Source organism: Lathyrus oleraceus, chromosome 3 (genome assembly GCF_024323335.1).
Source record: "Lathyrus oleraceus cultivar Zhongwan6 chromosome 3, CAAS_Psat_ZW6_1.0, whole genome shotgun sequence".
NCBI classification, from domain to species: domain Eukaryota; kingdom Viridiplantae; phylum Streptophyta; class Magnoliopsida; order Fabales; family Fabaceae; genus Lathyrus; species Lathyrus oleraceus.
In genome coordinates, this window is record NC_066581.1 from 121,225,840 (window position 1) to 121,252,163 (window position 26,324).

The window sequence follows — 26,324 nt, forward strand, 5'->3', positions numbered from 1 at the left end:
GTGAAATGAAGTATTGGCCATTTTGCTAATTGTGTACAAGTGAACAAAGGAGGTGCAATACTTGGTCGAGTGGGCCTGTGAAATGCTGCAGAAGGACATTTGCAAATGCTGTTTGGTTGTACATGAAAGGCTGTACCTTGCTTTTACTTAAATGAAGCTTATTGCACATTTGCTAATTATGTACAAATGAAGTGGAGGTGTGAAAGTTTGTGGTCGAATGGGCCTGGTATCAGCTGCTAATGGCCTTGCCAATTGCTGTTTTGTGTGTGCTGCAGAACTGCTGTACTTTGTTTTGTCCAAAATGAAGTAATTGCTTTATTTGCCAATTATGTACAAATGAAGTGGAGGTGTGAAAGTTTGTGGTCGAATGGGCCTTAAACCAGCTGTATACAGACCTTGCTTTTGCTGTTTTTGGTCTGTTCCTGCATTGCTGTACTTTGTTTTTACTTATGTGAAGCCAATTGCCATTTTTTCAAGTTTTGCATTTTGGTCAAAATGATGGTAAAATAGTGGTATGATGATGGTTTAGGGCTTGGAGCAAATCACAAATGATATATGGAACACTTCCCAATTGGCCAAATCAAGAAAAAGTCAAAGAATCAAAAAGTCAAAGTTTGGTCAAACTTTGAATTTAAATGAAAAAGGTCCAAAAATGCCATTTTGATTGGTAGGGTTTTGGTGCATGAAATTTATATTTTTGGAAAGAGGATGAAAAATGTGGTTTGTAGGAAAAAACCCCACCAAATTTGGCCTTATGGTTTGAGAGATATGGCTTGTTGAAGTTCAAAAATTGGTGAAAATGATTTGATCATATCTTGACAACCACACATGGGATTTGAGAGTTCTTGGACTTTTTGAAAATGGGAGAACAAGATCTTCAACTTTCATGTTGGGCAAAAATTCATTTGAATCTTGTATCATGATGTAAGTTGAAGATCAAGAAGTTTCCATTTTTGGCAGTTGAAATTACAGGTCCACTTTCTATTTCTGGAAATTTTCTGTTTGACTTGATTTTCTTCCATGATGAGGTTGAACATGATAGATGAGACTTATATAAGCATGAATGAGCTCCTTCAAATCAATTCTATCCATCAAATCTCTGATTAAATCCTCAGTTGACCAAGTTTGACTTTTCTAGGGTTTTGGATGACTGGAGCATTTCTGATGAATTCCAAACCCTAATTCCTTGAGAACTTGACTTCGAATGATGTCCCAAGATGTATGAACTTGTGATTATTGATCATGGTGTCCAAATTCTGCAAGAATGGCCACCATCCATTGCTTTGACTGACTGTTGACTGTCTTTGACCTAATTGCTGATGATTGCTTCAACTACAAGCAACAAGGTTAGACAGACAATATTTTTGTATTTTTTTGGTTAATAAACATATGAAAAGCAAAGATATACAAATGCAAAGCATGCTTGGTGATCAAGAAACAAACCACAAGGCAATCTACCCACTAGGAGGGAAGCTAGGGCATGCAGTGATCCTTGAGGTCATGATATGATATGTTATGGGCCATGAGGGATCTTAGGGCCCAAAATTGGGGTCTTACACTTTGGAAGATGTCTTGGTTCAAGGATCCATGCTTGTGATAAGTGGGTTGAGTGTTCTACAAAGAGTGACTTCAAATAAAAAGCAAAAGCAAAACAACACTAACTTCTAACTCATTAACAACTAACATTTAATTTCAAGTCCTTTATTTTAATGCACTTTAATTTGTAAGTTCTATTCATTTTCCATTATTCATACCATCCTAATTGTTTATGTTAATGCAATTTTCACTTTGTCCATTTGGACCATATTGTGTGATATATCTTGCTTGTGTATATTTTTGTTTGTTTGTATGGTCTTTGACCATTAATGTACATAATAACAATAAAAACCCTAAAAAACTTTTGTGTGGACTGCTGACTTGATCTTGGACCAATTGGACTTAGAGTTTAGGAAACCTTCCTATGCTAAAGGACTTGGCCAATGCCAACTTTCTATGAAACCAAGTGCTTGCAATTTGAAACTTCATCTGATACATCATTCAAGATCCGTTTGAGTTCATCTGCAACATGATCATTGTGAAGCTGTTATTTTGAACCTGTGACTTATGGAATTCATCTGTTACATGGGCTAATTTGAAGAAGATCATGGAGTGGTTAAGCTTGGATGTGACTATCTTTATTTGATGCCTTGCTCCTCAAGATAATATAATTGTGCATTTGTGTGTTGCTTGATTCTAAATGTCCAAGGGAATTTGGGTTTCTATTGACATTCTTGTCTATTGGATTGCTACCCATTGGTCAGATCTTTTCAACCCTTAACTTTTAATTTTGTGCATAAGATTAGTCTCTTCATCTCCTCCCCATTTCTTTAATTTCAAAATCTCTCCTTCCCTTTTAAAATCTTCTTTGGTTGAACTTTTTTGTTCTAAACTTTGACCACTTTGCAAACTAGAAACTTTGGCCTTATGCCATTGCATTTTCAAACTTCTTTTCTTAATCAAACTTGTAAATGAACTTAATTATACTTGACTTACACTTTCAAAAAGCCAAAAAGAACTAACTCATTCAAACCATTTTTAGGCCTTTATGCCTTTCAAACTTAAATTTTGTTAAAAGTAATGCATCCACTTTGAAATTTGTATCACGAACTACGAGGTTTTGATCCCTCATTTTTATGTTGGTACGTAGGCACAAGTCCGAAGGTCTTGTCAAACACAAAAATATAATTAATGAATTCTTTTCTCATCTCTCCATTCTATTTGTTTGTAAACATCATTTTGTACAAAATACATATGCACACAAAAAAGGGCTCCCTAGGAGTACCTAGGACACTTTAAGTGCTAACACCTTCCCTCTGTGTAACCAACCCCCTTACCTGTAATCTCTGACATTTTATTAGTTTTGATTTGAAAACTTCTTACCTTTGGGTTTTGTTCGTACTTTTTACCTTTTCCCTTGGAAATAATAAAAGCGCGGTGGCGACTCTGGTTTTATTGATCTCTAGCTTGTCAATAGCTTGATGATCATGAATTTACCGCTACACTAACTATATATAATATTCTTTGTTTGTTTGTGACCTTGGCTCTGTGATGATGGATACAAAGGAAAATGGTTAATAATGATTGCAATGAAAAGCCCTGTGTGAAAGACTTTCCATCCAAGTCTGAGAGCTTGCTTGAGATATGAGAGGTTGAGTAGTATAGGTCCCCGGGGAGCTTTCCTTGTGAGGATCGATACGAGAACCTCACTTAGTGGTAGACTCTTTTAAAGGTATTGATGATCGTCGAGGTTTTGGCGTAATCATCCTTATTTTCATTAGAGTATGTGACCCTAAGACCCCATTTGTAGTACATTCAACCTTGGCAAGCCTAGATCGATGGTCGTATAATATAGGTCCCTGAGGAGCTCTCCTCGCGAGGATTGATACGAAGATCTCGCTTAGAGTAGATTTCCCTGATGGATTTGTCATCTAGAAAGTAAATTGATATAAGTGGTGGACAGTTAAGTGAGTCCATGACTCTAAAAGTAGTGTCTTATACCCAATTTCACAAAATCCCTAGATCTTGCAAAGTGAGAACCTTGGTTCAAAAGTGAAGCTAGCGGAAATATACCTGAACGTATCGCACACTCGAACATATAACAGAGTCGCCATCGAACTTTATTTATTCCCGAAGGAAAGAGAAAACATCGATACAACCCGGGGGAAAGAGATATGTTGGGTAAGGAAGTCGGTTATGCAAGGGGAAGATATTAGCACCCCCAAACATCCATGGTACTCCATGAGAACCGTTTTGATTGTTCTCGCTTGAATATGTGTTATCTAAAGATTACTCGCAAAAGAATGGGAAAGGAAGAGAAATAGATGAAGTGCTCGGTGAGGATTGGGGCCCTCATGCCTACGTATCCTCATAGTGCAATGAGGAATTCAAAGCTCCGTAGTTCAAAGAACTAGTGGTGGGAGAGGAAAAGAATTGTGATCAAAGTATGGTAAGCCCCCAGACGTAGGTGAGTTGCACCGAACTGGGTTAACAATTGCTTGTGTTGATTGCTTTTCAATTCTGTTTTATTATCCATTGTGTATTAACAGATATTAGTGTCGTGACATTACCTTCGACATCTTATATCTGATACCAGAATTTCAATTGGTATCAGAGCAGGCATCCTGCTCTGGTTCTGGGTGAGATCTAGGGGCAATACTTTCTGGTACAATGGAGAGAGATGGAGGATATGTTCATAGGCCACCAATTTTGGATGGTTCTAACTATGACTATTGGAAACCGAGAATGGTAGCGTTTTTGAAATCCCTTGATAACAAGGCTTGGAAAGATGTGCTAACAGGTTGGGTGCATCCTGTCATTACTAAAGAAGGAGAAGTCACCACTGAGAAGAAGCCTGAAGAACAATGGTCCAAGGAGGAGGATGATCTTGCTCTTGGAAACTCTAAAGCTCTGAATGCCATCTTCAATGGAGTGGATAAGAATATTTTTAGGCTGATAAATAACTGTGAAATAGCCAAAGAGGCTTGGGACACTCTCAAGATCACTCATGAAGGCACATCTAGGGTAAAGATGTCTAGACTTCAGCTGCTCACCTCCAAGTTTGAAAACTTAAGAATGAAAGAAGATGAAAATATTCATGAATTTTACATGAGCATTCTTGAAATTGCCAATGCCTCTGGAGCCTTGGGCGAGAAGATGTCAGATGAAAAACTGGTAAGAAAGATATTAAGATCACTCCCCAAGAGATTTGCTATGAAAGTCACAGCCATGGAAGAATCTCAAGATATCTCAAATATGAGAGTGGATGAGCTGATTGGGTCCCTCCAAACATTTGAGATGGGAATATGTGATGGAGCTGAAAAGAAGGCCAAGAGCATAGCATTTGTGTCAAACACCGAAGAGGAAGATGAGGTAGGTGGTCATGACATTGATGAAGACCTGGCAAATGAGATAGCAATGCTGGGAAGACAGTTCAACAGACTAATGAAAAAGGTAGATGTCAAAGCTAAGGGCAATGTCAAAAACATCACATCTGACATCAATAAATCCAACAGCTTTGGTAAGACCACAAAGTCTGAAGAAAAGCCCAAAGAAGTTCAGTGCTATGAGTGTAATGGGTATGGTCATATTAAAACTGAATGTGGGACCTACCTCAGGAAACAAAAGAGGAGTCTTGTAGCCTTTTAGTCTGATGGAAGTGAAACTGAAGAAGCTACAAGTCATGTAAATGCTTTGACAGGAAGATGGGGGTCTGAGGAAGAGTCAATTGATGATGAAAGATCCTTTGAAGAGCTGGACACTACCTACAAAGAGTGGTGCCACAGAAGGGCAGGATTGTGCAGACAAGTTAAAAGACAGGAGGAAGTGATAGCTCAGCTGAAAAATGAGAAGAAAGAGTATATGGAAACCATCTCAAAACTGGAAACTGAGGCTGTATTCTTGAATTCCAAACTAGATGAGATGACTAAGTATGTAAAAATGCTTAACAATGGATCTGCCACCCTAGACAAGATTCTCCAGACTGGGCAAATAACTGGAAACAAATTTGGCATTGGATTCAAGGGTGAGTGCAGTTGCAAATCAAAATCCAAACCTAAGAGCAGTCATGGTAGAAGCAAATCTGAGATGTCACATCAGATGTCACAACAGCAGAAAGGGAACCATCAAAGATGGAAATGCCAATATTGTGGAAAATTTGGCCACCTGAAGCCCTTCTGTTATAAGCTATATGGCTATCCTGGTCCTGTTCAGTCTCAACACCAATCTAGGTCCAAACATCACAAGACTGTCAGCAGAAAGCAATGGGCTCTTAAGACAAAGGTCACAAGTCTAATAGCCCACACTTCCCTCAGAGTCTCAGCCAAAGAAGATTGGTATTTTGACAGTGGTTGCTCCAGACATATGACTGGGAACAAAAACCTGTTGACTGAACTTCATCCTCATGCCATGAGCTATGTTACTTTTGGTGATGGTGCAAAAGGGGAAATCAAGGGAATGGGTAGGCTAGATTGCCCTGGAGTTCCTGACCTTGATGATGTTCTACTTGTTAAGGGATTAACTGCTAATCTCATAAGCATCAGTCAACTATGTGATCAAGGTCTGAATGTAAACTTCACAAAAACTGAATGTCTGATTACTAACAAAGAAAATAAAGTAATCATGAAGGGATTTAGGTCCAAAGACAACTGCTACATGTGGAGCTCTCAAGAAATTGGATACTCTTCAATGTGTACCTTAGCCAAAGAAGAAGAAGTGAAGATATGGCATCAAAGATTGGGCCATCTGCACCTGAAAGGTATAAAGAGAATCATATCAGTAGAAGCAGTTAGAGGGATTCCCAACTTATTTATGAGGAAAAAATTTGTGGGGAATGTCAGATTGGAAAACAGACAAGGATGTCACACCAGAAGCTCAGACATGACACAACTACCAAAGTTCTGGAACTACTTCATATGGACTTAATGGGACCCATGCAGGTAGAAAGCCTTGGTGGTAAGAAATATGCATATGTGATGGTGGATGATTTCTCCAGATACACCTGGATCAATTTTATAAGAGAAAAATCTGATGTGTTTGAAGTCTTTAAGGAGCTGTGTCTGAAGCTTCAAAGGGAAAAAGGAAGTCATGTTATCAAAATTAGAAGTGATCATGGAAAGGAGTTTGAGAACAACAAATTTGCTGAATTTTGTTCTTCAGAAGGAATTCATCACGAGTTCTCATCCCCCATCACTCCCCAGCAAAATGGTGTGGTGGAAAGGAAAAATAGGACTCTGCAAGAATCAGCCAGAGCTATGATTCATGCTAAGAAGTTACCCTATCATTTTTGGGCTGAAGCCATGAACACAGCCTGCTATGTCCACAACAGAGTGACATTAAAGAAAGGGACTCCCACAACTCTCTATGAAGTCTAGAAAGGAAGAAAACCTACAGTAAAATACTTCCATGTATTTGGTAGCAAATGCTATATCTTAGCTGATCGTGAGCAAAGAAGGAAGATGGATCCCAAAAGTGATGAAGGAATATTTTTGGGCTATTCAACAAACAGCAGAGCCTACAGGGTCTTCAATTCCAGAACTAATATGTTGATGGAATCCATTAATGTAGTGGTTGATGATCAACAGACTGATGTCACAAACGATGTCGAGACATCTCTGAATGATTCTCCAGCTGACTCCTCAGACAAGAATAAGGAAGAAGAACCACCTCAAACTGAACCTGAAGATGACAAAATCAACAAGGGACCCTCTATCAGAATTCAGAAGGATCATCCCAAAGACCTTATCATAGGAGACCCAGATAAAGGAGTCACTACTAGATCAAGAGAAGTAATCTCACATGGCTGCTTTGTGTCAAAGATTGAGCCCAGAAATATCAAGGAAGCCTTGATTGATGAGTTCTGGATCAATGCCATGCAAGAAGAACTAGGTCAATTCAAAAGGAATGAAGTATGGGAATTGGTTCCTAGACCTGAAGGAGTAAATGTCATAGGTACAAAGTGGGTATACAAGAATAAATCTGATGAACAAGGGGTTGTCACTAAAAACAAAGCTAGATTGGTAGCCCAAGGATATACTCAAGTAGAAGGAGTTGACTTTGATGAAACTTTTGCTCATGTAGCTCGCCTTGAGTCCATTAGATTACTGCTTGGAGTGGCATGTATTCTGAAATTCAAACTGTTTCAGATGGATCTGAAAAGTGCCTTTCTAAATGGCTACCTAAATGAAGAAGTATATGTTAAACAGCCTAAAGGCTTCACAGATCCAAACCTTCCTAAACATGTGTACAGATTGAAGAAAGCCCTCTATGGGTTAAAACAAGCTCCCAGGGCTTGGTATGAGAGGCTCACAGTATTCCTCACTGACAATGGATACAGGAAAGGAGGTATTGACAAAACTCTGTTTGTGAAGAATGAAGGAGGGAAGCTCATGGTGGCACAAATATATGTAGATGACATAGTATTTGGTGGAATGTCAGAGCAGATGGTTGAACACTTTGTTAGACAAATACAATCTGAATTTGAGATGAGCCTTGTTGGAGAACTGACTTACTTTCTTGGGCTACAAGTCAAACAGATGAAAGACTCTATCTTCTTATCTCAAAGCAAGTATGCCAAGAACATTGTGAAGAAGTTTGGCATGGAGAATGCAAGTCATAAAAGAACTCCTGCTCCTACACATGCAAAAATCTCCAAAGATGAAAATGGTGTCAGTGTAGATCAAAGTCTATACAGAAGCATGATAGGGAGTTTGCTATACCTCACAACAAGCAGACCTGACATTGCATTTGCTGTTGGTGTGTGTGCTAGATATCAAGCTGAACCAAAAGTCAGTCACATAAACCAAGTAAAGAGAATACTGAAATATGTCAATGGCACCAGTGACTATGGGATGCTATATACTCATGGATCTGGATCTATGTTGACTGGATACTGTGATGCAGATTGGGCTGGAAGTGTTGATGATAGGAAGAGCACATCAGGAGGATGCTTCTTCTTAGGGAACAATCTGATTTCATGGTTCAGTAAGAAACAGAACTGTGTATCTCTATCCACTGCTGAAGCTGAGTACATAGCAGCGGGAAGTAGTTGTTCTCAACTGGTCTGGATGAAACAAATATTGTCTGAATACAATGTCACACAAGAAGTCATGACATTATACTGTGATAACCTGAGTGCTATAAATATTTCCAAGAATCCTATTCAGCACAGTAGGACTAAGCACATAGATATCAGGCATCACTTCATCAGAGAACTTGTGGAAGAAAAGATCATGGCACTGGAGCATGTTCATACAGAGAGGCAACTAGCTGACATATTCACAAAAGCCTTGGATGCCAATCAATTTGAATGTTTAAGAGGAAAATTTGGGATCTATGTGTATGAGAATCTATAGCAATCAAAGGATTCTGGGGATAGTTCTCACAAAAAGAGTATGGAGTTTTCTGAGGTATGGTATAGCGAGAGATGTGATTGGTGTAAAGATTCTATGAGATTTATTTACCTTTGTTCAATTTTGACTAAAAAGGGGGAGAAGTATATGGAGCTGGTGGAGCTGGGTGAAGTTGGGTACTGGCTGAGATGGATAAACAGAAGTACAACCATTATTGGAAGAGGTGCACAGGTGCTGATGAAGAGGTACACAGGTGATGATGTTATAGCAGATGTCAGTGTGACATTCTGGCTGGTACAGGTGCTGGAGTTACAGTAGCTGTTTTTGGTGAATGCACAGATTTAGGGGGAGAAGAAGTACCCTGATGCATTGTGCATTTGTGTGTCTTACTAGTTGCATCCATAACTAGTAATTTTGTTGATTGTTGTACAGTTTTAGGCGGAGGAGAAGTACCCTTGTGCATGTGTGTATTACTAGTAGCCATAGCTAGTAATTGTTTTGCTTCTGCTGCTGATTAAACTACTGTTTAGTGGTTTAACTGCTGATAGTTTGCCTTGTGAACAAAAAGGACAGATATATGTTTTAGCCAAAATTTGCCAAAGGGGGAGTTTGTTGATTCTAAGTGTTGGCAGCAATTTTGGTAAAACAAAGAGTGTTCACAAGATGTTATGTGTGATGTCTTAACATGAGATATCCTATGTACCTGCTGGAGTTAAAGAAGATATGCAAGCAGGATTGTTTCAGAATGCCACTTACAAAGACAAGGCTTCTGATATTGGATGTACTTGCTGGAGCTAAATTGGAAGACATATGCTGCAGGATTGTTTCAGTTGACATACTCATTGTCATGGTAACTGATATGGTTGTACCTGCTATAAAAGGAAACTGGATTATGCAGGATTTTTCCAGATGTCAGACCCGATGTCATGACATCCTGTACACAGAACATTCAGTATGAATGTCTGGTGTTTTGTGATTGCACAATTGGTGACAATCATTGGTTGATTGAAGATATGGCTAGCTGGCGCAATCTATCAGAGATATCAACCAGATTTGTTTATTTTCCAAGGAGATCTTTACAGCTGATATGAAAAGATTTAATTAGAAAATATATTTAAGGTTTTCAAGCTGTCCAATGTTTCTATAAAAAGGGACTCAGAAAACCTGTTTGAATACACAACCAATACTGAGCAAAATTTAGAGAGAGAGCTAGGGTTTGTGTCTGTAGGTCATTCAAGTCATCCATAGATGATTGAATTGGACTGATTTGTCTTCTTGATCAAAGCTTTGAAGCAAGATCAAGAGTGTGTCTTCTTGGTTGAAACTGTGAAGTAAAATCAAGAATATTGTAATTGAAAAGTACTTTCTTTTCACAAGGGATTGTTGTTTAAAATCACGGGTGTGTGATTGTAAGGGAAGTGAGTGGGTTCTCATATCTAAGAGTGCTTAGGTAGAAATTGCACGGGTAGAGATTAGGTGAGAAAGACTGTAACTTGTTGAAGTGTACGGATAGTCTTTGAACTAATTCTATTATAGTGAATTTCCTTCCTAGCTTGGTAGCCCCCAGACGTAGGTGAGTTGCACCGAACTGGGTTAACAATTGCTTGTGTTGATTGCTTTTCAATTCTGTTTTATTATCCATTGTGTATTAACAGATATTAGTGTCGTGACATTATCTTCGACATCTTATATCTGATACCAGAATTTCAACAGTGACTGAAGAAGTACAATTTGAAACCAAAAGGGTAAGGTATATTGGAATCCACAAGAAAATTGGGATATGTACCATAGAGGGAAACAATGTTAACCGATACGTGGACTAGCACGGCTGCCACTATCTGATATTTAGCCAAAAAAGAAGGAATTAAATGTCTGGGTATGAGCCAAACAACTCTAGGTACAAATGTGGACTATCGTTATATCGTCCTAAAAGGTTGTATATGGAATTCCAAAGAAAGTTGTATTTCAGTGTCAAAGAAATAGTATGTCACTGAGGTGGACGGTTTATGATCGACGGTAGATAATGGATCATGAAAGATATGAATGGTGCCCTAAGACGGAAAGAAGAATAATTAGGAGTATGCTCGCCAAGGATTCACATCCTCGTGCCTACGTATTCTCATTATGCAATGAGAAAATCAGAGCAATTATAGTTCATGGAACCACGAGAACAAAGAGAGAGATAAGTGATGAAAAGTATAACCTGCACCAACAGAATGGTATCAAGGGAACCCACAAATGGAAATAACTTGGAACCAAAGAGAAAAATTGGCGTTTACCAATACGTGGGCTAGCATGGCGGCCGCTATAGGGTAAGGCCAAAAACAAGATGAATTAAATGTCTGGGTACAATCCAAACAACTCTTGATTCACGAGATGGACTGCCGCTATATCGTCCTAAAAGGGTATATGCGCGGCCCAAAAGAAAGTATTATTGTGTACAGGGAATAATATATCATTGGTTGGGGAGCAAACAGTTCGAGATCAAAGAAGAATAATATCTTGGATCCATGAAAGAGATAGACTCTGAATCGAAGAGCAAACCGACTTTTAAGCCAAAAAAGATTGAATTAAATATTTGGGGATGATCCAAACAACTCTTGATTGATGAGGTATATTGTCGTTATATCGTCCTAAGAGGATGTACAAGGAGTCCAGGGAGAAGTATAGTTGATCTAAAAAAGATGGTATTGATTGATGAATGGAGAATGATTAATTGATAAATAGGGTAGCTCACGAAGAATTTGAATTCTCCTGCATATGTATCCTTATAGTGCTATAAGGAAGTCAGAGCTTTCGTAGTTCAGCCTACTACGGTTGAAAGCAAGGGTACGAGATTTATTTTCTAGAGTTCAATACCCTTCAAGGCTGAAAAGGAGTTACAAGGTTCATGACCTTCAAGGTAAGGTATCACTACCAAAGTTTAAAACTGATGATGTCAAGGAACCGAATTGCCAAGGTTTAACACCTATAGGGCAAAGAGAATCAAGTGCTAGAGTCCACGACTCTCAGGGCGAGAACTGAATCGAATAACCAAGGTTTAACACCTCACAGGTCAAAGAGTAACATGTTCCAGAGTCCATGACTCTCAAGGGAAATATCAAGTGAATAGCCAAGGTTTAACACCTCACAAGGCATGGGGGCATATGTCAGAGTTCACGACTCTCAAGGCAAAGATTAAATGCCAAGGTTTAACACCTTTCAAGGCAAAGAAAGTGCCAAGGTTTACCACCTTCTAGGAAAAGAATATGCCAAGGTTTATCACCTTACAAGGCAAAGAATGTGCAGAGGTTTAACACCTTACAAGGCAAAGAATACGCTAAGGTTTAACGCATTACAAGACAAAGAATGTGCCAATGTTTAACACCTTACAAGGCAAAGAACATGCCAAGGTTTAACAACTTACAAGGAAAAGAATGGATTAGAAGAGGGTCTACAACCACAAGTTGCCAATAGCAAAAGATGCTCCCCTATTGGGGTGTTGAAAGATTGATGCTTGATGCTTGTTTGGAGAAGACTTGTTAATTGTATGATTCAAATTGCACTAAAGTCTATGAACAAACGAGAATACCTTGAGCGACTGAGTCATTCGTCTCATACCCAAGGATATTCTAGACAAGGATATGAATTCTCCACTCTCATCATTCTTTGTTTCTTAAGGCTCATAACGTGCAACTCGAATCAACATTAACAAGTTACTGACAGGAGATCCTGAGTGTTGATCCTATTGATATAGTGCCATTTATTGTAAAAGAAGACTTAACAATCATGTAATTCAAATTATGCTAAAGTCTATGAATAGAGGTGAATACGGTGAACCACTGACCAAACATCCTACACCTAAAGATATTCAGAATGAGGGTAGGAATTCTCTAGTCTCATCCCTTCTCTATTGTTTAAGGCTCGTGCCACACACTTTGAATTATGATCGACAAGTGTTGATACCTTCCCCGTGCTTGAAAAGTAGTCCACCTTGCTAGCTATGCTTGATTTGATGTTGACTTGAAGTCTTGATCTTGCATTTGAACCTTGAGGTATTGAGCTTCTGAGATTCAGCATATTCATAATAGCTTGAGCGTGATGAACTCGTCATATCAAGTGACCAATGGTCTTTTGATCACTTGAAATAGGCTTGGGGCTTACAACACAGTTATAAAGGATTTGGTTGACCAAAGTAACCTTTGGGCAACACTGATATATGGGATTAAAATAATAGATTGAACTATCTACAATAATATCCTATGGAATTGATAAACTAAATAAAGTCAAACAATTCTGTTTAAGACCCTAAAACTAGGGGAACATGCATTAAAATCAAGATTTTAGGCCCTAAGGACAAAATGGTCATACTCAAAAAATTGGTTAATTTGGAAGATAGTTCTAAAATCAATATTTTTCAAAAATAATTAATCCTAATTATCTAATTACATCCTAATTAAAATTTCAAAATAATTAAATCTTAAAAAACCTAATTAAGACATAAATTTCTATTTATTCTAAACATGATATATTCTAATTAATTAGAATTATAATGAACCAAAACAATTATGATTGATTTAAATCCTAATTATATAAAAAAAAAAGAAAAACAAGAGTGATTAGTAAGAAAATAAAAAAACTCAAACAATACTGCAGGCCCAGGACTGGGGATGCAGGCCCATTCTGAAGTAAAGGAATGCACTAAAAGGTCCATTTGCATGGGTCGGTCGCTACTGAGGCGCATATGCCAATTTTAATGGTTGCTTGGGGGTATGTTCAGCAAGCAGGTGGTGTAAAATGAAATCCGATGGGCTTAACAGACAAATGAAGCCCAAATGCACACCACATGAGAGGCGAAGCCAGATCGTTCTTCTCGCACGTTCAGAAAGGAAACTTCTCCTTTAATCCTATGTGGCCGAAGAAGAACTCCCTCCGCCGCGCCGGAAATCATTCCGAGGGCCGCGGATCCTCGAATCACAAAATCTAACCCTCGTTCCCTTCATCTCTCTAAGCTCTATTTAAATCCATCCCCAATTTCCTCTGATTCACACTATAAAACCCTAACCGAATCAACCTGTGTATGAACCCTAAGTTAGAAATCAAGCGATTAAATACTAAGGAGAGGTAATTGAAGCCAACAATGTTAGGGCTTTAATCCCTGGGAATAGGAACTACATCGCGGTGATGATTTGAGCGGTGAAGATTGGAGAAAGGCGAAGGTTGAAGCATGGATTCCAGCAGAAGGTTGAAGAAGGTGAAGTATTTATAATTTTTTGTTATCAAATTTCTGTTTAGAAATTATGGTGAAATGAAATTGAAATTTGATGTAAATTCTCTAATCAGTTCCAAATGCATTAGTTGGTTAGAAATTCAATCCTAAATGAAATGGGGAATGAAATTATAATGAAAATGAATTTTGCTGTTTTGAAGTTGGAGTGAAATTATATTGTTAGTTTTGTTAGAAATTGGTTAGTTTGTTGATGGTTAACTGTTAGAGTTGATTCTGTTAGCAGTTAGTGTATAATTTGGATCTGTTAGAATGTTATATTGTTAAAAGAACTTATGGTTATGCCTTGTTAAGTCTATTTACTTAGAAGTTAATTGAAATCAAAAACTGTTAGAGATTGATGTTAGTTAGTTACAAATTTTGTTAAGAAAGTTAAGTTAGTTAAATGAAGAATGAAACAGAAACTTATTTATTGACCTGTTATGGATTTATGCAGGTGCAACCCTTAATCGATGCCGGTGGGATGCATTTTCCAGTTGGATTGATTGTGCGTGGGAATTGATTCTCTAGAAGGAAGTGGATTGACGAGTATAGAGAGGTACAGAGACGCACCATTTAACCCTGTTTGCTGGTTTTGGTTTCTTTAAATCTATTACCGGGATTGGATTCTGTTTGTTGAGTTTTTGCAGGATGTTAGAGTTCGTTTAGGAGTGAGTTATGTTAGTTTTGAATTAATTATCCTGAGCTGTCAATCTTGGTGTTAATTGTTGTGATTTTTACTGTGGTAAATTAGATGTTAGTTGCTATTAGTTATGCTGCCAAGTGACATTATTGTTACCATTGTAGGCTGCTTGCACGTCCGAGGATGATAATGGAAAGGTGAAGAAGGAATTGGAGTTTCAGAGTAGACTATGTGAATCAATGCACTCAGTGTAGCAGAATCTTCAACAACACCCTTCCATAGAAATTTAAATTGCAATAGCCTCTTTAATTTGTAATAACTCATTGGTTTATAAAGTATTTTAAGTGTAGTAGCATGTTAGTAGATCTCTAAGTTGAGATGGATATGAATTACATAGGTGTAGACATTTGATCTAATTATGGATTATAATTGTAATCATGAGGAAAAAAAATGAATGTAAAAACATATGAATGCAATATGCATTAATTGGAAATTATTGAATGTGTATTAATTGTAAAGTTTGTTTGAATAAATATTTGAATAAATGACATTAAGTTGGATTTTGAAAGTTAGAACAAAAATCAAAATGTGATTCCAACTTGCAAATTGAATTGAAATATAATTTAAGATGGAATGCCAGAAACATTTCGAGAGTTAAAGATTATGAAAAAGTTAATAAAAAGTAATTTGAAAATTGTTATAAAATACTTTTTGGAATGGACTTTCAATATTAAATGGTTTGGAAATTCAATTATCCAATTTAAATTAACATTTGAAAATTGATTGAAGACATATCAAAATGGAAAGAAAGATAAGTGGTCGATGAAACTTGATGTCAAATGGTCCCAAAAGTGGATTGTTGACTTTGGTCAATTATTTGACCAAAAAGTCAACAGCAGACCGAAGTCAATTATGAGGCATGAATTAGTTGACTTTGGTCAACTAGTTGACCAAAAAGTCAACAGCAGACCGAAGTCAATTATGAGACATGAATTAGGATTTTCACATGTAATGTAATCAGAGCATGATTCATAGGAAACAAAGACTACTGCTTAATTCACAATGAATCAAGACATATAGACCAATGCTTTTGCCAATACCAAAAGACTTAGGCAATGTGTGAAATAAGATGATGTATCAACCATGTAGACGTGTAGATGATGGATGATGCATGATATGATACCCAACCATCTTTCCCAATGAACTAGGCTTTCTACTAAGCACAGGGTGACAAATCAAGCCATAAGGCACATTATGATCACAACTCCCCCTGATTAGGGTTTTGAGCCCAAAGCAAAGTCAACAAATCAATCACCCATAATGAGCATCCAAAATTAGGGTTTTATGGATCAAAATATTCATCTAGAGCAAGAGCCAAGCAGATTAGGGTTTAGGCATGAAAGATCCAGATGCAATCCCCCAAGACTAAGCAAGACCACATTCTGTTTTTAACAAGCTTTAAATCTATGAGATTGTATTAACATGACTGCATATGAATGAATTATGAATTGGGCGCAGATGAATTTTAAGTCAAGGATTGAATGAAAAGATGAAAATGGGAGGGCAAATTTTGGGGTATGACAGAAAGCAGTCATTATTAAACCACATTCCACGTCACAATGATCCTAGATTTTGAACCTCGTGCCTGAGTTATATGGAAACAAATAAACTGTTCATCCATCCATGCATTCATGAACATTCATACATCATAATAAAACAAATATCTTAGCACTTCGTTGTTTAACGCATGACATACAAGACAATTTTCAAATACAATCATGAACCCATCAAGAAAATGAAGGAGAATAGCGATCCAAAACTCAGCGGAAATTAAACTTTTTCTCCTTTAGTGGCATAATCAATGATAGAATCTTTACCTCTTGTGGCGATTGAAACCTTTGATGCAGATCTAAGGAGCGATCACGAACGTTGAATGGTGACAACGCCTCTACTCAGTCCACACGAACGAATTCCTCTAGTCTCAGTGCTAGCTGCTACGAATGAAGGCTTTGAGTGTGTGTGTGTGTGTGTGTATGTGTGTGTGTGTGAGAGAGAGAGAGAGGAGAGAGAGAGAGAGAGAGAGAGAGAGAGAGAGAGAGAGAAATGAAATTCCATCTGAACAAATGCTTCTAGACAAGGGTTCTATTTATAGAACCACTTGTGTGGGTTGTAAGCTAAAAAGCGCACTTAAGTGTATGTGGCTCATATCTTATGATATACCAAAATCACTTAAGCGCGTGGTACCGTACCATATTTCGTATTCTACTTAAGTGCACCGTACCTTATGATGTTATACAATTCACTTCAGTGCATTGTACCTTACGGTGTTCCTTATTTACTCTATCTCTCATCAATCCGTTCTTTTGTGTGTGACCCTGTTGGTTTTTACGGCATTGACAATTATATTAAATCACGTATTTAACATAATAAACAGTGAGCGGTATCTAGCAACACATCACAGCTACCCAAGACACGAAAATGTCATGTGATATGACAAACCCTTTTATGATAATACTTGTGTGTACAATTACCCTTTTGCCCTTATGTCTATTGAACACAAGGCATAGACCGTGTCATCCTTGTCCAGTTCAATATTGGGCCCTTAGACATTTATCCTGTTACGCGGGATGAGAAAATACCATCTAGGTCACTCATGTCCCTTAGCATGCTTGTGGAGTACCCATCAACGGTCTTTATGGTCATCCATTTACGGACAACGTTTGATTAGCAATAAAGCACTCGACTCTACATCTAGGGTCCATAGTGGTTTCAATTTGAAGGGTGGTATACACCACTATCACCATGAGAATAACTTATGACACTTTGCATAACATTATATATAGTATTCTCATAGCGGGTCAATCAAGTATAAATATTACTCCTAATATTCATACCCATGTTTAAGACTTGATAACTCCTTATCCATGATCTCTGAGATGTGATCATCAGTCTATATACATACTAGTCTTAATACTTTAATGTTATCCCACTTCACAACAAAGCTCGACTACGAATACTTTAAGAATGATGTACTTATGTTTAATGGGATCTCATGATTAAGTCACACTTGATACATTAAATGGACTAACTATTCTAACTTTATTAAACAAACATAATAAAGATAAAGCCTTTTATTATTAATAAATAATTCGATTTAAGTACCAAAAGTATTGGTCTCTAGGGCTTACACCAACAATCTCCCACTAGCACTAGAGCCAATCAGGCATATCCCTAATTCCCATAGATCTAGTATGACCATCATGCTTCTGCTGCGCAAGAGACTTTGTTAGTGGGTCAGCAATATTGTCAAGTGTAGGTACTCTGCATATTTTCAAATCTCCTCTATCTATTATCTCTTGAATAAGGTGATAACGCCTAAGTATGTGTTTGGATCGTTGGTGAGATCTAGGCTCCTTAGCTTGTACGATAGCACCATTGTTATCACAATAGAGATCAATGGGATCCACAATGCTAGGAACTATGCCAAGTTCACTAATGAACTTTTTGATCCAAACAGTTTCCTTTGCTGCACTTGAGGCAACAATATACTCAGCCCCAGTTGTAGAATCAACAAATGTATCTTGCTTCGAACTTTTCCAGCTCACAGCGCCACCGTTTAAGCAAAACACATAACCAGGTTGCGGTCTAAAGTCATCTTTATCTGTCTAGAAGCTAGCTTCGGTGTATCCAATTACAGTAAGCTCTTCCTGACCTCCATATATCAAGAATGAGTCCTTAGTCCTTCTCAAATACTTAAGGATATTCTTGACAGCTACCCAATGAGCATCACCGGGATTAGATTAGTACCTACTCATTGCACTTAAAGCATGTGAGACATCTGGTCAAGTACATAACATGGCATACATGATAGATCCTATTGCAGATGCATATGGAATCTTATTCATGTGATCCCTTTCTTCCTTAGTTGAAGGGGATTGTTTTTTTGATAGACACATGCCATGTTGCATAGGTATGAATCCTTTCTTGGAATCATGCATATTAAAGCGTCTCAACACTTTGTCTATGTATGTACTCTGACTTAGGCCAAGCAGTTTTTGTGATCTATATTTATAGATCCTGATTCCTAATATATAGGCTGCTTCACCTAGGTCCTTCATAGAAAAACATTTCCCCAACCAAGACTTTACTTGTTGCAAGGTAGGGACATCATTTCCAATGAGTAATATGTCATCTACATATAAGACCAGAAAGATGATCATGCTCCCACTAACCTTCTTGTAGACACAAGGCTCATCTTCATTCTTGATGAATCCATATTGTTTTACTGTTTCATCAAAACAAAGATTCCAACTTCTGGAAGCTTGCTTCAATCCATAGATTGATCTTTGTAACTTACATATCTTTTGGGCTTCTTCTGGTATATCAAATCCTTCAGGTTGTGTCATGTACATATCCTCAAGATGATTCCCATTAAGGAAAGAAGTTTTGACATCCATCTTCCACATGTCATAATCATGATATGCAGTGATATCAAGTAAAATTCGAACAGATTTAAGCATTGCAACTGGTGAAAAGGTTTCATCGTAGTCAACCCCATGAATTTGTTTATATCCTTTGGCAACTAATCTTGCCTTATAAGTATGTACCTTACCATCCATGTCAGTCTTCTTTTTGAAGACCCACTTGCATCCTATAGGGTTAACTCCTACATGAGGCTCTACCAAGGTCCAAACCTGGTTTGTGTACGTGGAATCCATTTCAGATTTCATGGCTTCTAGCCACTTCTCAGACTCGGGACCAGTTATGGCCTCTTGGTAGGTCACAGGCTCATCTTAATCCATGAGTAATACATCACCTTGATCTGTTATGAGATATCCATATCTCTCAGGTAGGTGACGTATCCTGCTTGACCTATGCTGGTCTTGTTCTACTTGAGCAGGTTGCTCTTCCATAACTACTTGTGTTTCCTGCTCTAATTCCTCTATAGGTGTAACAATGCTTTGTGATTCTTGAACTTCTTCAAGCTCTACTTTTCTCCCACTAATTCCTTTGGAAATAAAATCCTTTTCTTGGAAAACTCCACTTCGAGTGACACACACTTTGTCCTCAGAAGGATTGTATAAGTAATACCCTCTTGTTTCTTTAGGATATCCCACAAATTAGCATTTGTCAGATTTGGGCTCAAGCTTAGTTGAAATTTATCGTTTCACATAAACTTCGCAACCCCAAATCTTCATGTAAGACATATGTGGTTTCTTACCACTCCATATCTCATATGGTGTTTTCTCAACCTTTTTGGATGGAACACGGTTAAGTGTGTAAGCTGCTGTCAATAGTGCATGTCCCCAAAATGAGTTTGGAAGATCGGCGTGACTCATCATGGATCAGACCATGTCTAACAAGGTTCGATTTCTTCTCTCAAATACATCATTCCATTGGGGTGTTCCAGGAGGAGTAAGTTAGGATAGGATCCCATACTCTTTCAGATGGTCATCAAACTCTATGCTTAAATACTCACCACCTCGATCTGATCGAAGAGTTTTAATATTCTTACCTAGTTAGTTTTGTACTTCATTCTTGAATTCCTTGAACTTTTCAAAGGACTCTGATTTGTGTTTCATTAAATACATATAACCATATCTACTGAAATCATCAGTAAATTTGATGAAGTACTGAAAACCTCCTCTGGCTGGTATGTTCAGTGGTCCACATACATCGGTATGTATGAGGGCCAAAAGATCATTAGCTCTTTCACCTTTTCCTGTGAATGGATACTTTGTCATCTTTCCGATTAAACAAGATCTGCATGTCTCATATGATTCATAATCAAAAGAGTCCAAGAGTCCATCTTTATGGAGTTTGGAAATGCGTTTCTCATTTATGTGGCCTAATTGACAATGCCAAAGGTAAGTTGGATTTAACTCATTAGGTTTCATCCTTTTAGTATTAATATCATAAATAGGGATTTCAAGATCAATGGCATATAGTCCATTGTTCATTTGTGCAGTAGCATATAATATACCATTCAAATAAATAGAGCAACAATTGTTCTTTATTATAAATGAAAAACCAAATTTGTCTAAACAAGAAATGGAAGTAATATTCCTGCTAATTACAAGTACATAATAACAGTTCTCTAACTGAATTATTAAACCATTAGGTAAAGTCAATACATAAGTTCTTACGGCTAAAGCAGCAACCTTTGCTTCGTTGCCAACTCGTAGGCCAACTTCACCTTTTGCCAAATCTCTACTCCTTTTTAGCCCCTGCACATTGATACAAATGTGAGAATCGTATCCAGTATCTAGTACCCATGATGCAGAAGTATATTAATTAATTTCAATAACAAAAATACCTGAAGTTAAAGTCTGTACTTCATTCTTCTTATCTTCCAGGTACTTTGGAGAGTTTCTCTTCCAGTGTCCGGTCTTACCGCAATGGAAGCAGGTGCCTTCCTTTGCTATTCCTCCACTAGGCTTAAAAGCAGGAGCTGTGGGTTTGGATTTGGCAACTTCCTTGCCTTTCCCTTTACCACCCTGCTTGGTGGGTCTTTTGTTCTCTCTCTTTCCATTTCCGATCATCAGAATGGACTTCCCTTTTGAATTCAGATTTTGCTCAGCAATTCTTAACATGGCTAGTAGTTCAGAAAGAGATTTATCTATATCATTCATATTGAAATTAAGGACAAATTGACTGAAGCTATCTGGCAACGATTGCAAGATCAACTCAATCACAAGTTCCTTTCCGAGGGGAAAACCCGACCTCTTAAGGTTTTACACATGCCCAATCATCTTGAGCACATGGGGACCTACAGGGGCTCCCTCAGATGACTTTCCTTGAAAATAGGCTTTTGAAACTTCAAACCTTTCATTCCTTGCCTGCTCTTGATATAACATCTTTAGGTGTTCGATCATATCGAACGCTACCATGTTCTCATGTTGCTTTTGCAACTCTGAGTTCATGGTAGCTAGCATGAGGCAGGCAGTTTCATTGACATCATCGACATGCTTCTTATAAGCATCTCTTTCTGCCTTAGGTGCAGAACTAGGAGGTTCCTCTTCAGGAACAAATTTCTCCAAGACATACAACTTTCTATCATGTTTGAGGACAATCCCCAAATTTCGGTGTCAATCCAGAAAATTTGTCCCAGACAATTTTTCCTTATCAAGGATTGATCGTAAAATGTTGTTAGAGGTATTTGTTGTCATGGTAATCTACATGAAAAATAATGAAAATATAAGTATCATTAAAATAACATATTTAATTAGGCCTTTAATTAAATATGCTCCCACTATTTTACTCAAAACAAATGACCCTCACCATTTGATTCGGAAAATCCTGTTGGAAGATTTTCTAGTAGGTCAAGATCCACATTTCACTTTGTTTTAAGTCCGCGTAGGCGGATTACACAAAACTAGGTTATTTAGGTAGGAACTTATTCCAATTGTATCTAATACAACTCTCGAATATTTTAGTTGGATGAATAACTCATTATTCCAATCCATCACATGGATCATTTACAACTCTTGCTTCTAAACATATATAATCTTATTATAATTTGTTTAGTTAAGTTTGACCCATTGTTTTAGCAATTGGATATTACAGTTATCCCACCGCACATTACTAATATAGAACATGCACCTCGCATAGGCGAAACCTACATTATTCGATACTAGTCTTGATGAGTGCTAAAACTTGGAAAGCATAAACTTAATATTTAATTTGAGGGAATTTGCAATTATTCTAATCTCACCGGCTTATTTATCATATAAATCGTCTCTCATATGCATCAACATACATTCACATGCATCAACATACATACAAAATGAAACAATTATGGCCTCTAGTGCAATTGTTCTCCCAAGCCAATGAGAAAACCTAAGCTAACCTAATAACGATCTAAGCTTCTCCAAGCATGATCTTCAAGTTTGTCCTCTATTGATAATGTATTCTTCTCTTTCTTCATAACATTACATTATATGAAAGAAACCCGTTTTACATACGAGGGAGTGAGATGAGAAAAGAAGTTACATTAAAATATTAAAAGAGAGGCACGACATGCATGTCGTATTTTAAAATCCCAAAACAAAATAAAGGAAAACTAAGGCTATAACCGATCACCACAAGACAATACTAATAAACACATTATTATTATTAATTTAAATTCTGTTAATTAAATAAACCAAATTAAATTTCAGCGATTGATCACACTACACAGAGTTAGCCAGGGGTTCCGTTGCCCGACGCAAAATTTTAATGAACAACTCATTTGAAATCGACGTCGTTTTTTACATCAACATTTGATACTTTAAAGCATAACTCTTGCACAGTCACAACCCTAATCGCATAACTCTTTGACAGCACAACTCTTGCGCAGTCATGAACCCTAATGCACCAATTTCATACCGTCAAACACACCTCGATTGTTAATTCAATATGATTGATCAACACGTCATTGCTTCACCATACTTTCATCGGATTCCGAAGCAAATAACCATTGATTTCTCAAAGGAAAACAACCATTAAGTGTTTGAATGAACGAAAGAGAAACAATATATCATATATACCGTATTTTCATCATAATTACTTATATCATATATATAACTTAATCAATCTCAATTGTGTAACCTATGGACGATCGATGTATCGCTGCTTCACCATACTAACGTCTGACTCCGAAGCATAGTCAACATCAATCATCCAAATCATACACACATGATGCCAAATTTAATTACTTTTTTATTCATTGATTCATTCTGTCTTTTAATCGTATTAATACAGAAAATACAGAAAATAAACAACTATCAGATGCATGGTTTCGTAAGTGGCTTTGATACCACTGAAGGAGAATAGCGATCCAAAACGCAGCGGAAATTAAATTTTTTCTCCTTTAGTGATCCTTACAAACAGGCATGATTAGTGATATAATCATTACCTTTTGTGGCAATTGAAACCTTTGATATAAATCTAAGAAGCGACCACGAATGTTGAATGGTGACAACGCCTCTACTGAGTTCACACGAACGGATTCTTTCAGTCTCAGTGCTAGCTACTACGAATGAAGGCTTTGAGTGAGTGAGTGAGAGAGAGAGAGAGAGAGAGAGAGAGAGAGAGAGAGAAATGAAATTTCATCTGAACAAATGCTTATGCACAAGGATTCTATTTATAGAACCACCTGTGTGGGTTGTAAGCTAAAAAACCCACTTAAGTGTATGTGGCCCATATCTTATGATATACCAAAATCACTTAAGCGCGTGGTACCTTACCATATTTCGTATTCTACTTAAGTGCATTATACCTTACGATGTCCTACAATTCACTTAAGTGCACCGTACCTTATGGTGTTCCTTATTTACTCTATCTCTCATCAATCCGTCCTTTTGTGTGTGACCCTGTAGGTTTTCTCAGTATTAGAAATTATATTAAATAACGTATTTAACATAATAAATAGTGAGCGGTATCTAGCAACACATCTCTGCTACCCAAGATACACAAATTTCATGTGATTTGACAAATCCTTTTGTGATAATACTTGTGTATACAATTATCCTTTTGCCCTTATGTCTATATTAAACACAAGGAATAGATCGTGTCATCCTTGTCCAGTTCAATATTGGACCCTTATACATTTATCCTGCTACGCAGGATGGGCAAATTCATCTAGGCCACTCATGTCCCTTAGCATGCTTTGTGGAATACCCATCAACTGTCTTTATGGTCATCTAGTTACGGGCAACGTTTGATCAGTAACAAAGCACTCGACTCTACATCTAGGGTTCATATTGGTTTCAGGTCGAAGGGTGGTATACACCATTATCACCATGAGAATAACTTATGACATTTTGCATAACATTCTATATAGTATTCTCATAGTAGGTCAATCCAGTATAAATATTACTCCTAATATTCCTACCTATGTTTAAGACTTGATAACTCCTTATCCATGATCTATGAGATGTGATCATCAGTCTATATACATAATAGTCATAATGCTTTAATGTTATCCCACTTCATAATAAAGCTCGACTATGACTACTTTAAGAATAATATCTTTATGTTTAATGGGATCTCATGATTAAGTCACACTTGATACATTAAACGGACTAGATATTGTAGGGACTTTATTAAACAAACATAATAAAGAAAAAATCCTTTTATTATTGATGAATAATTCGATACAAGTACCAAAAGTATTGTCCTCTAGGGCTTACTCCAACAGATAAAACACTTTCTCCTTCAGATATAAAGATCCAAAAAGAAATACCTTGAATGTTTTAAGCTCTACGATTACGTCCCTCAAAGATGATAAGTTCCGAATGACTTATGTCAACATTAAAGACCTTCTAATTGAAAAGGTTTATTTTGGAGCACTCACCACCCTAGCTCGGTACTATGATGTTCCGTTAAGATGTTTCACCTTCCCAAATTTTTAACTATCCCCAACCCTAGAGGAAATTGAGAGGCTTCTAAACCGATCAATCAAAGATTTCAATCCATTCCCCAAGTTGGAAGAAGGCTTCACCTTGTCCGAGCTAACTCTAGTCTTGGGTATAAACACAAATGAATTAGTGTCCAGTTGGGGACCCAAAGGTACTGTTAAAAGTCTTACAAAGAAATTCCTAGAGGACCATGTCTGGAAAATGATAAAAAATAGAAGTCGGAACCATGTATCGCAAGTTTAGCATTACTGATCCATAAAATTGTTCTATTTCCTAACATAGACAATTTTATATATCACTTGGCCGTGGAACTCTTCCTAACCAACAATCTAGTGCCATTCTTGATCGCATATTTCTATCATACCTTTCATACAAGGCATGAGAAAAGAGGAAGAACCTTTCTCTGTTGTGAACCCCTCTTGCATTTGTGGATGAGGACTCATATGTCTTAATCAGGCCCTGTCGCCTATAGCAATCTGTCATGGCCCTAAAGATTTGCTTCTCTCTCCACCAGTTCAATCTTATGGTACAAGAAAGAGTGGTAAACCAAAGATGTAACTTTTAGATGTGGAGGGTTCCCAAATGTCCCCATTATAGGAACACGTGGTTACACAACTACAACCCCGTGCTACTTAAGAGAAAATTGGGGTATACTATATTGAGTCCTTCTGAAGGATGAGACCATGTACCTTTCATCATCAATAATATGGACCCACTCAATTCAGCCTTGAAGAGAGTGAAGGGAGCTTGGATAAGCATAGTCAGAATTGACCAAGAGTGGGGGAGAAATAACATCTTAGCTACGGAACCCTACTTTGTGTGGGTAAGAGAACAAGCTTTAACCTCCAAGATGCCTTTCTTGTTTGATCCTTCATCACTACCGTTGATTCCCAAACCTGAGCCCATCTTGCAAGAAGATGTGGACAAGCTTACCGACAAGATACGAGGATTACTTCAACTTGGAATGAAACTTCAACTTGGAAGACAAGGATAAGCTAGTCAGTAAGGAATTCGAGGTTAGAAAGAAGAGATTAGGGAGGTAGAATACAAAAGAGTATGGGTAGGTGGTGCTCTACAAGGAGCCAATTATGAGCTAGACTTCTATAACAACAAGTTGGATCAAGCGTACCGCACTATCAAGGACCTTGAGA

General features: G+C 37.5%; 1 long non-coding RNA gene across 1 annotated transcript; it reads left to right on the forward strand.

The window, feature by feature from the left end:
• Positions 1–13,693: 13,693 nt before the first annotated feature.
• LOC127125718 (uncharacterized) lies at positions 13,694–15,269 on the forward strand. Its single transcript, XR_007804789.1, has 3 exons — positions 13,694–14,118; positions 14,588–14,689; positions 14,938–15,269. It is a non-coding gene; the product is annotated as an uncharacterized LOC127125718 (long non-coding RNA).
• The last annotated feature ends 11,055 nt before the right edge of the window (positions 15,270–26,324 follow it).